A 7,500-nucleotide genomic window follows, 5' to 3' on the forward strand; every position below is an offset into this window, starting at 1 on the left:
CAGGTTTTCCTGCGGGAGAAAAATCAATTCCGTAGATGTAGCATTGGGTCCAAAATGTGAATTTCACCGAGTTCGAGTTTGAAAATATAGTAAGGAGAAGGGGTCTGACGGCTCCTTCTCCCGACCCAGGCCCGATCCATGTCTAGCCCACAACCGCTGGCAGGTGAGCACATTCGACGGCTGCTGAGACGCACGACGTTTCGTTTGGCCTCTTATCCCTGCACACTTCTCGCCAAGGTTGTGACTTGTAAATCATGGGCGTAGGTTTATCATGTACAGACCGGTAGAATGAACGGCGGACGTGCATCGCTAACAATTCACTTTGACTGTCCATGTCATTGGTCTCTACGCGCGTGGCCCACCCATCTCCTCTCCCTAGGATGAGAAGCTTCACGGCATTAGCTGCGGCTCATCGTGGAGGCGACACTGTGTGTGGTGTTTGCTTAAGCGATTTGCCTTCAAGTCAGCGCCCCCTCTCTTTTTTGATGAGGTTACACCGCTCTCCGTGCGCTTGAGAGTCTAGTTCTTGAATCGATTCTTCCTATGCGATGGTCGGTTGGAACTTGTCACACACTACACTACCAGCGGACGATGACGCCTGTTTCCTTGGGTGCTGGATCGTCGTCCACTGCTGCTGTTACTACTAAGCTATTCTTGTTGCGTTTGTTCGCCTGTGTAGCTACTAGTATAAAGTAATTGCAGCGGTGGGGCCGGCGGCGGGAGAGGTAACAGTCCGCTTCGTTCTTGTCTAGAGAGACGGAACTAAACCCCAAAATGATATACGAGAAAGGGGCGCGGCGTCGTTAAGAGACGTTCATTCGTCTTAGACGCGTAGCGACTAATCCCCAAACCCCTCCCACTCTGTAATGCTGTTTGGATGACACGTTACTGAAAGAGTGGTGAATACTTTTTATTATATAGCAAGCAGTGCGTGTGTATGTATACAGGCATGTGTATGTATGTATGTTACTACTACTACTACTGCCGGTGGTACAACCTCTGCCTCTGCATATGAAGCCGTGGTGTGGCTTACTTACTTACCTGCCTCTGCTGTGTGGCGAGGTTATGTGGATGTTTCTCACGACTCTAAAGTTGGCTTCGACAACAACCGGGTAGGGGTCCGCCTCCTCAAAATCTGAGATACGGGGCGCGCGATCCGCGAAAGGGTGTTCCGCCTAGGGAGATGTTGGGTCTCCTGCTGATGGTCAGAGCAATAGCGAAGGAACTGGCCCGATAGCAACTCGGTTGCTCAATAAGAATCAGTCCTGCCCAAACAAATAAGTGAGGGTGAGCAACTCAGAAGGGACTGGATCACACAGATTGGGGTCGTCCTTATGTGAAGCGTTTGAGAGGCGCCGTTGCTTCAACTATTGTCGTGAGCGTTCCATAGCCTTTAAGCCAGTGGTTGGTGGAAGCTACACTTGACTCAATAATGTGGTCAGTGTGGATGGAATTCGGCATGTCAGTGGCGAACGACGACGACTGCCTGCCTGCGGCTGCTGCTGCTACTCCTTATTACCTTGCCTTGGGACTTCGACTTGGTGGGGCCTATTGGGGGGGCCTTCACCCACGGAGAAAGTGCCAGCACACAGTCTTCTAAGTGGTAGTGCGATGCTCAATGCAACACCATATAAATCCGCGAACAAGAAGAGATATTATTATAAGCCTCGGTAATTCCTGACGAGCATGTGAGCACACTACATATAATAGTGCTGGGGTCGAGGGGGTAAAGGTAATAATGGTGGTGGTGGTGGTGGTTGTGGGTCGTCGGTTGTCTCGTTGCTTGGCGAGCTGATTGAGTTGGATTGACGGATTGTTTATGGGGTGTGTGTGTGTGTGTGCGTGCGGGCTAGGACGGGCTGTCCCTCATCTTATAAACACAAGACGTCCGTCCGACCGAGCGCGCACACGATGACACGCACTCCACTCCATCTAAAACCCTAACGAGGAATTCACGGAAGGGCACCACTGCTCTGGTAGAGCCTATTGTGTGTGTGTGTGTGTGGGTGGGCTTGGCAACCCCACCCAGCAGCGTCGCGACACAGCGTCGGGCGTTTACCTTCCCTACTATTATTACAAGAGTTTACTACTTATTATTAAGCTGAGGGTGTTAGTGAGACTTCACCCCATGATGCGAGAGAGTAAAACTCGGGAGAGGGGAGAGAGAGAGAGAGAGAGAAGAGAGGTGTCAGATTAAGCACCTTCCGTCAATTCCTCATTAGGGTGGTGGTGGAGCCTATTGTGGGTGGGCTTGGCAACCCCACCCAGGTGCTGCTGTTATGATGCAAAGGGAGCGTCGCGACACAGTGTCGGGCGTTTACCTTCCCTACTATTATTACAAGAGTTTACTACTTATTAAGCTGAGGGTGTTAGTGAGACTTCCTTCACCCCATGATGCGAGAGAGTAAAACTCGAGAGAGAGAGAGAAAGAAACAAGCAAGGTGTGACAGAGAGAGAGAGAGAAATAAAGAGGGCAAGTGTCAATCAAGCATACACGCCTTGACGTGTATGGAGGGCAGCAGTAGAGCTGCTCTGGAGTATTGAGAAGGAGGAGGGGTTTGATGTTTGATGTGCGACTCTACACTACGAGTGCCTTCATCATCACATTTTGCTACCTGGTTGATCCTGCCAGTAGTCATATGCTTGTCTCAAAGATTAAGCCATGCATGTCTAAGTACAAGCCGAGTTAAGGCGAAACCGCGAATGGCTCATTAAATCAGCTATGATTCATTGGATCTGTACCCACACTTACTTGGATAACTGTGGTAATTCTAGAGCTAATACATGCACCACGTCTCTGACCGCAAGGGAAGAGCGCTTTTATTAGTTCAAAACCGGTCGGGCCTCGGTCCGTCACCCCATTGTGTTGAATCTGAATAACTTTGAGCTGAGCGCACGGTCTCCGCACCGGCGCCGCCTCTTTCAAGTGTCTGCCTTATCAGCTTTCGATTGTAGGTTATACGCCTACAATGGCTATAACAGGTAACGGGGAATCAGGGTTCGATTCCGGAGAGGGAGCCTGAGAAACGGCTACCACATCTAAGGAAGGCAGCAGGCACGCAAATTACCCACTCCCGGCACGGGGAGGTAGTGACGAAAAATAACGATGCGAGACTCATCCGAGGCCTCGCAATCGGAATGAGTACACTTTAAATCCTTTAACGAGGATCTATTGGAGGGCAAGTCTGGTGCCAGCAGCCGCGGTAATTCCAGCTCCAATAGCGTATATTAAAGTTGTTGCGGTTAAAAAGCTCGTAGTTGGATTTCAGTTCTGGACTGACGGTTCACCGCCCGGTGCACACTGTCACGCTCCGAACAGTTTTTAACCGCCCGCTGGCTCGCACGGGGTGCTCTTCATCGAGTGTCCCGCGTGGCCGGCAGAGTTTACTTTGAAAAAATTAGAGTGCTCAAAGCAGGCTACATTGACGGCCTGAATGCCTATGCATGGAATAATGGAATAGGACCTCGGTTCTATTTTGTTGGTTTTCTGAACCCGAGGTAATGACTAATAGGAACAGGCGGGGCATTCGTATTGCGACGCTAGAGGTGAAATTCTTGGACCGTCGCAAGACGAACTACTGCGAAAGCATTTGCCAAGGATGTTTTCATTAATCAAGAACGAAAGTTAGAGGTTCGAAGGCGATCAGATACCGCCCTAGTTCTAACCATAAACGATGCTGACCAGCGATCCGCCGGCGTTATTCCCATGACCCGGCGGGCAGCTTCCGGGAAACCAAAGTCTTTGGGTTCCGGGGGAAGTATGGTTGCAAAGCTGAAACTTAAAGGAATTGACGGAAGGGCACCACCAGGAGTGGAGCCTGCGGCTTAATTTGACTCAACACGGGGAACCTCACCAGGCCCAGACACCGGAAGGATTGACAGATTGAGAGCTCTTTCTCGATTCGGTGGGTGGTGGTGCATGGCCGTTCTTAGTTGGTGGAGCGATTTGTCTGGTTAATTCCGATAACGAACGAGACTCTGGCCTACTAACTAGTCGACGGATCTCCAGCAATTGGTGTCCAGTTCGCAGCTTCTTCTTAGAGGGATAAGCGGCAATTCTAGCCGCACGAGATTGAGCAATAACAGGTCTGTGATGCCCTTAGATGTTCTGGGCCGCACGCGCGCTACACTGAAGGGATCAACGTGTCCTCCCCCTCCGAGAGGAGCGGGTAACCCGTTGAAATCCTTTCATGATAGGGATTGGGGTTTGCAATTGTCTCCCATGAACGAGGAATTCCCAGTAAGCGCAAGTCATGAGCTTGCGTTGATTACGTCCCTGCCCTTTGTACACACCGCCCGTCGCTACTACCGATTGAATGATTTAGTGAGGCCTTCGGACTGGCGCTCTTGGATGCCAGGCCCGCGCGGTATTACTGCCGCCGGGCTCTCGGCGCCTCGAGCTGACGGAAAGATGTCCAAACTTGATCATTTAGAGGAAGTAAAAGTCGTAACAAGGTTTCCGTAGGTGAACCTGCGGAAGGATCATTATCGTGACGTTTCTGAAAGGAACGCAACTAAAAGTTAAAAAGCTCGCACCAGGGTGGCGGGGTTTGGCCTAATCAATCAATCAGTCAGCAGCTCCTGCGGGGATAATGGCCGTGTGCCACCGTCCGCAGGAGTACAACAAGTAGTAGGGGCCTCCCTTGCCTGTCAACAGGGCCTCCTTCCCTGTTTGACAACCCAACAAAATCTTTTCTCCACTCTAACTTTCCTTCGTGCAAGGATTGTTTGAGCGGTAGACCAACACCTACTATACTACTACTACGTATGCTGAACTTACTACCTTATTACCCCTGGGATACCATGGCGATGGAGCGCAGAAGTGAGTGACTGCGGCAGCACTGACTGCTAGCTGCTCACATGCTGCGTTCGGTCGTCCCCAGTGGGTATCATTAAACCGTACACTACCCGTGTACTCAATACTACTACTACCCATTTAAAACCCAGATCACTACGTCTTCCCACAAGTCTCCTGAGGCAGAGGCAGTGGAAGTCTGATAAAGAGTCGGCCTAGTTCCGACGTAATTCCAAACATACTATCACAACTCTTAACGGTGGATCACTCGGCTCGTGGGTCGATGAAGACCGCAGCAAGCTGCGTGTCGGTATGTGAATCGCAAGAATACCAGATACATCGACAAGTCGAACGCACATTGCGGCGGCGGCACTCTCATGTGCTGCCGTCACTCCTACACGAGGGTCGGATATCATATCACATGCATCGGCATTGTCCAGCCGCGCAAGTTACTACTACTACTCTTTCAAACCACATTCGCGCCGAAAGGGCTTCACACCCTCACGCGCGTTTGTAGTACAATGAAATGGGGCACCCTTATAAAGCGGGACCAAATCCTAACGGAAGCGGTCCCGTGGGTGAGATGCATCATGGCATCTTTCAGAGTGCTTGCGTTGGTCTGGCTTTGACCGCATTGGGGAGTTTTCGCCTTTGTGGCGTTCCCTTAAGACCTAAGGCATCGATGGCGCAACGCGTGTGCGTGTTGCTGTCACGTGCCGATGACTTGGCATTACTCGGATGAACTAGCTAGCTAGCTCATTACGAGTTTTGCCTGCGGTCTCGGCTCCCAACCTCCTATGATTAAAGCTGGTTGAGGAGGGCGACCGGGTCGGACTGTTTGTTCTGTACTGCGGCTCGCACCTACTCTATAAAGCTGGAAGGAAGGGATCGAGAACGTTGAGTGGAGCCAAACTTTTTCGAATCTTGTCGCGTCGACTACGGGGTTAGAGTACGCGTATCGCTTCTTTCCCCTGCTGTCGGCCGACGAGAGAGACAAAGTTGTAAAAGCACTGTGAAAAGCTTGAATGAGCGGCTTGACGGTGCGGCTCCAATGTCGACCTCGTGTTAGGGTAGAGTACCCGCCAAATTTAAGCATATTAATAAGCGGAGGAAAAGAAACCAACAGGGATTCCCTTAGTAAGGGCGACTGAACCGGGAAGAGCCCAGCGCATAACCTGGCGTCGTGACCCGGCGCCAGGGTGTTGCGTTTCGGAGGGTCCGGCACGCAGTCTCTCACCGCCTAAGTTATGCTTGAAAGCGGCCACTGCCCGTGGAGGGTGACAGGCCCGTGTGGCGGCGCCCGCGAGGGTACACGAGAGATTGTCGGAAAGGGCCTCTCCGTAGAGTCGGGTTGCTTGATAATGCAGCCCTAAGCAGGTGGTAAACTCCATCTAAGGCTAAATATGACCACGAGACCGATAGCGAACAAGTACCGTGAGGGAAAGTTGAAAAGAACTTTGAAGAGAGAGTTCAAGAGTACGTGAAACCGTTAAGAGCCAAACGGGTGGGACCTCGAAGGTCGAACCGAGGGATTCAGCTCGTCGGCCCAGGTCGGCCGGGTGCGGGATTCGCAGATGCGACCCAGGAAATCTGGGCGTGCCCGCACTCGAGCCGGCGCCGGCGGGCGTATTTCCCCTCGTGATGTAGGTCGCCGCGACCCGTTGCTGGGGACGTCGAAGGCCCGGGCGGACTGGTACCCCGACGTTGTGCGCCTCGTTGCGCCTTCGAAGGGGGAAACCTCCGGTGTCCTGGCTGCCCTGCGACGGTCGTGCAGCAGAGGGCGGCGCAAGCTTCCTCTCGCGGCGTGCAAAGGTCGGTGACCCACCCGACCCGTCTTGAAACACGGACCAAGGAGTCTAACATGTGTGCGAGTCATTGGGCGCACTAAACCCAAAGGCGCAATGAAAGTGAAAGGCGCGTGTCTCTTCGGAGGCGCGTGCCGGGGCCGATCCCTGACCGGGCGATGCCGCCGCGTTCACGCCATACCAAAGCGGGGCCCTGTGGCGGTTCAAGGGCGGAGTGAGTCCCTTTCCTCCGTCCGCCGTCGGTCCCGTGGGTGGCGCGGTGCGCTCGTTGGTCCGAGCTTGCTCGCCTGTACGCAGGGGCGCAGGCCCGGGACTTGTCATTCGACGCTGTCGCGCGAATCTGTTGTTGACCTCATCGGCTTTGCTTGGGCTCTCGGCTGGCGTGCCGCGTGTCTGGGCGGGCTTTGGGCGGGGCCTCTCGGGGCTTCTTCTCGGCTCGTCCGGCGCGGTGGCGCCTTCCGATCCTGCTCTGTCCGGAGTGGCCTAGCGCGCGTGCTGTCGGCAAGTACCATGAGCAGACATGTTGGGACCCGAAAGATGGTGAACTATGCCTGGCCAGGATGAAGCCAGAGGAAACTCTGGTGGAGGTCCGTAGCAATTCTGACGTGCAAATCGATTGTCAGAGCTGGGTATAGGGGCGAAAGACTAATCGAACCATCTAGTAGCTGGTTCCCTCCGAAGTTTCCCTCAGGATAGCTGGTACTCGTGGAAACGGAGGAGTTTCATCCGGTAAAGCGAATGATTAGAGGTCTTGGGGACGAAACGTCCTCAACCTATTCTCAAACTTTAAATGGGTGAGATGCCGAGCTTGCTTGAATGCTGAAGCTTCGGCGACTAATCTGAGTATCTAGTGGGCCATTTTGGTAAGCAGAACTGGCGCTGTGGGATGAACCAAACGTC

At 53.0% G+C, this 7,500-nt stretch overlaps 3 non-coding genes across 3 annotated transcripts in view; all 3 read left to right on the forward strand.

Moving 5' to 3' along the window:
* Positions 1 to 2,612: 2,612 nt before the first annotated feature.
* LOC123500622 lies at positions 2,613 to 4,488 on the forward strand. The gene has a single exon (XR_006673409.1). It is a non-coding gene; the product is annotated as a small subunit ribosomal RNA (ribosomal RNA).
* Positions 4,489 to 5,043: 555 nt separating this feature from the next.
* On the forward strand, positions 5,044 to 5,203 carry LOC123500621. Its single transcript, XR_006673408.1, has one exon. It is a non-coding gene; the product is annotated as a 5.8S ribosomal RNA (ribosomal RNA).
* Positions 5,204 to 5,850: 647 nt separating this feature from the next.
* Positions 5,851 to 7,500, forward strand: part of LOC123500623 — a 4,846-nt gene continuing 3,196 nt past the window's right edge. The window contains exon 1 of the ribosomal RNA XR_006673410.1: positions 5,851 to 7,500. This exon is cut by the window's right edge and continues 3,196 nt beyond it. This is a non-coding gene — a ribosomal RNA (large subunit ribosomal RNA).

Source organism: Portunus trituberculatus, unplaced genomic scaffold, assembly GCF_017591435.1.
Source record: "Portunus trituberculatus isolate SZX2019 unplaced genomic scaffold, ASM1759143v1 PGA_scaffold_451__1_contigs__length_10946, whole genome shotgun sequence".
Classification (NCBI taxonomy): Eukaryota; Metazoa; Arthropoda; class Malacostraca; order Decapoda; family Portunidae; genus Portunus; species Portunus trituberculatus.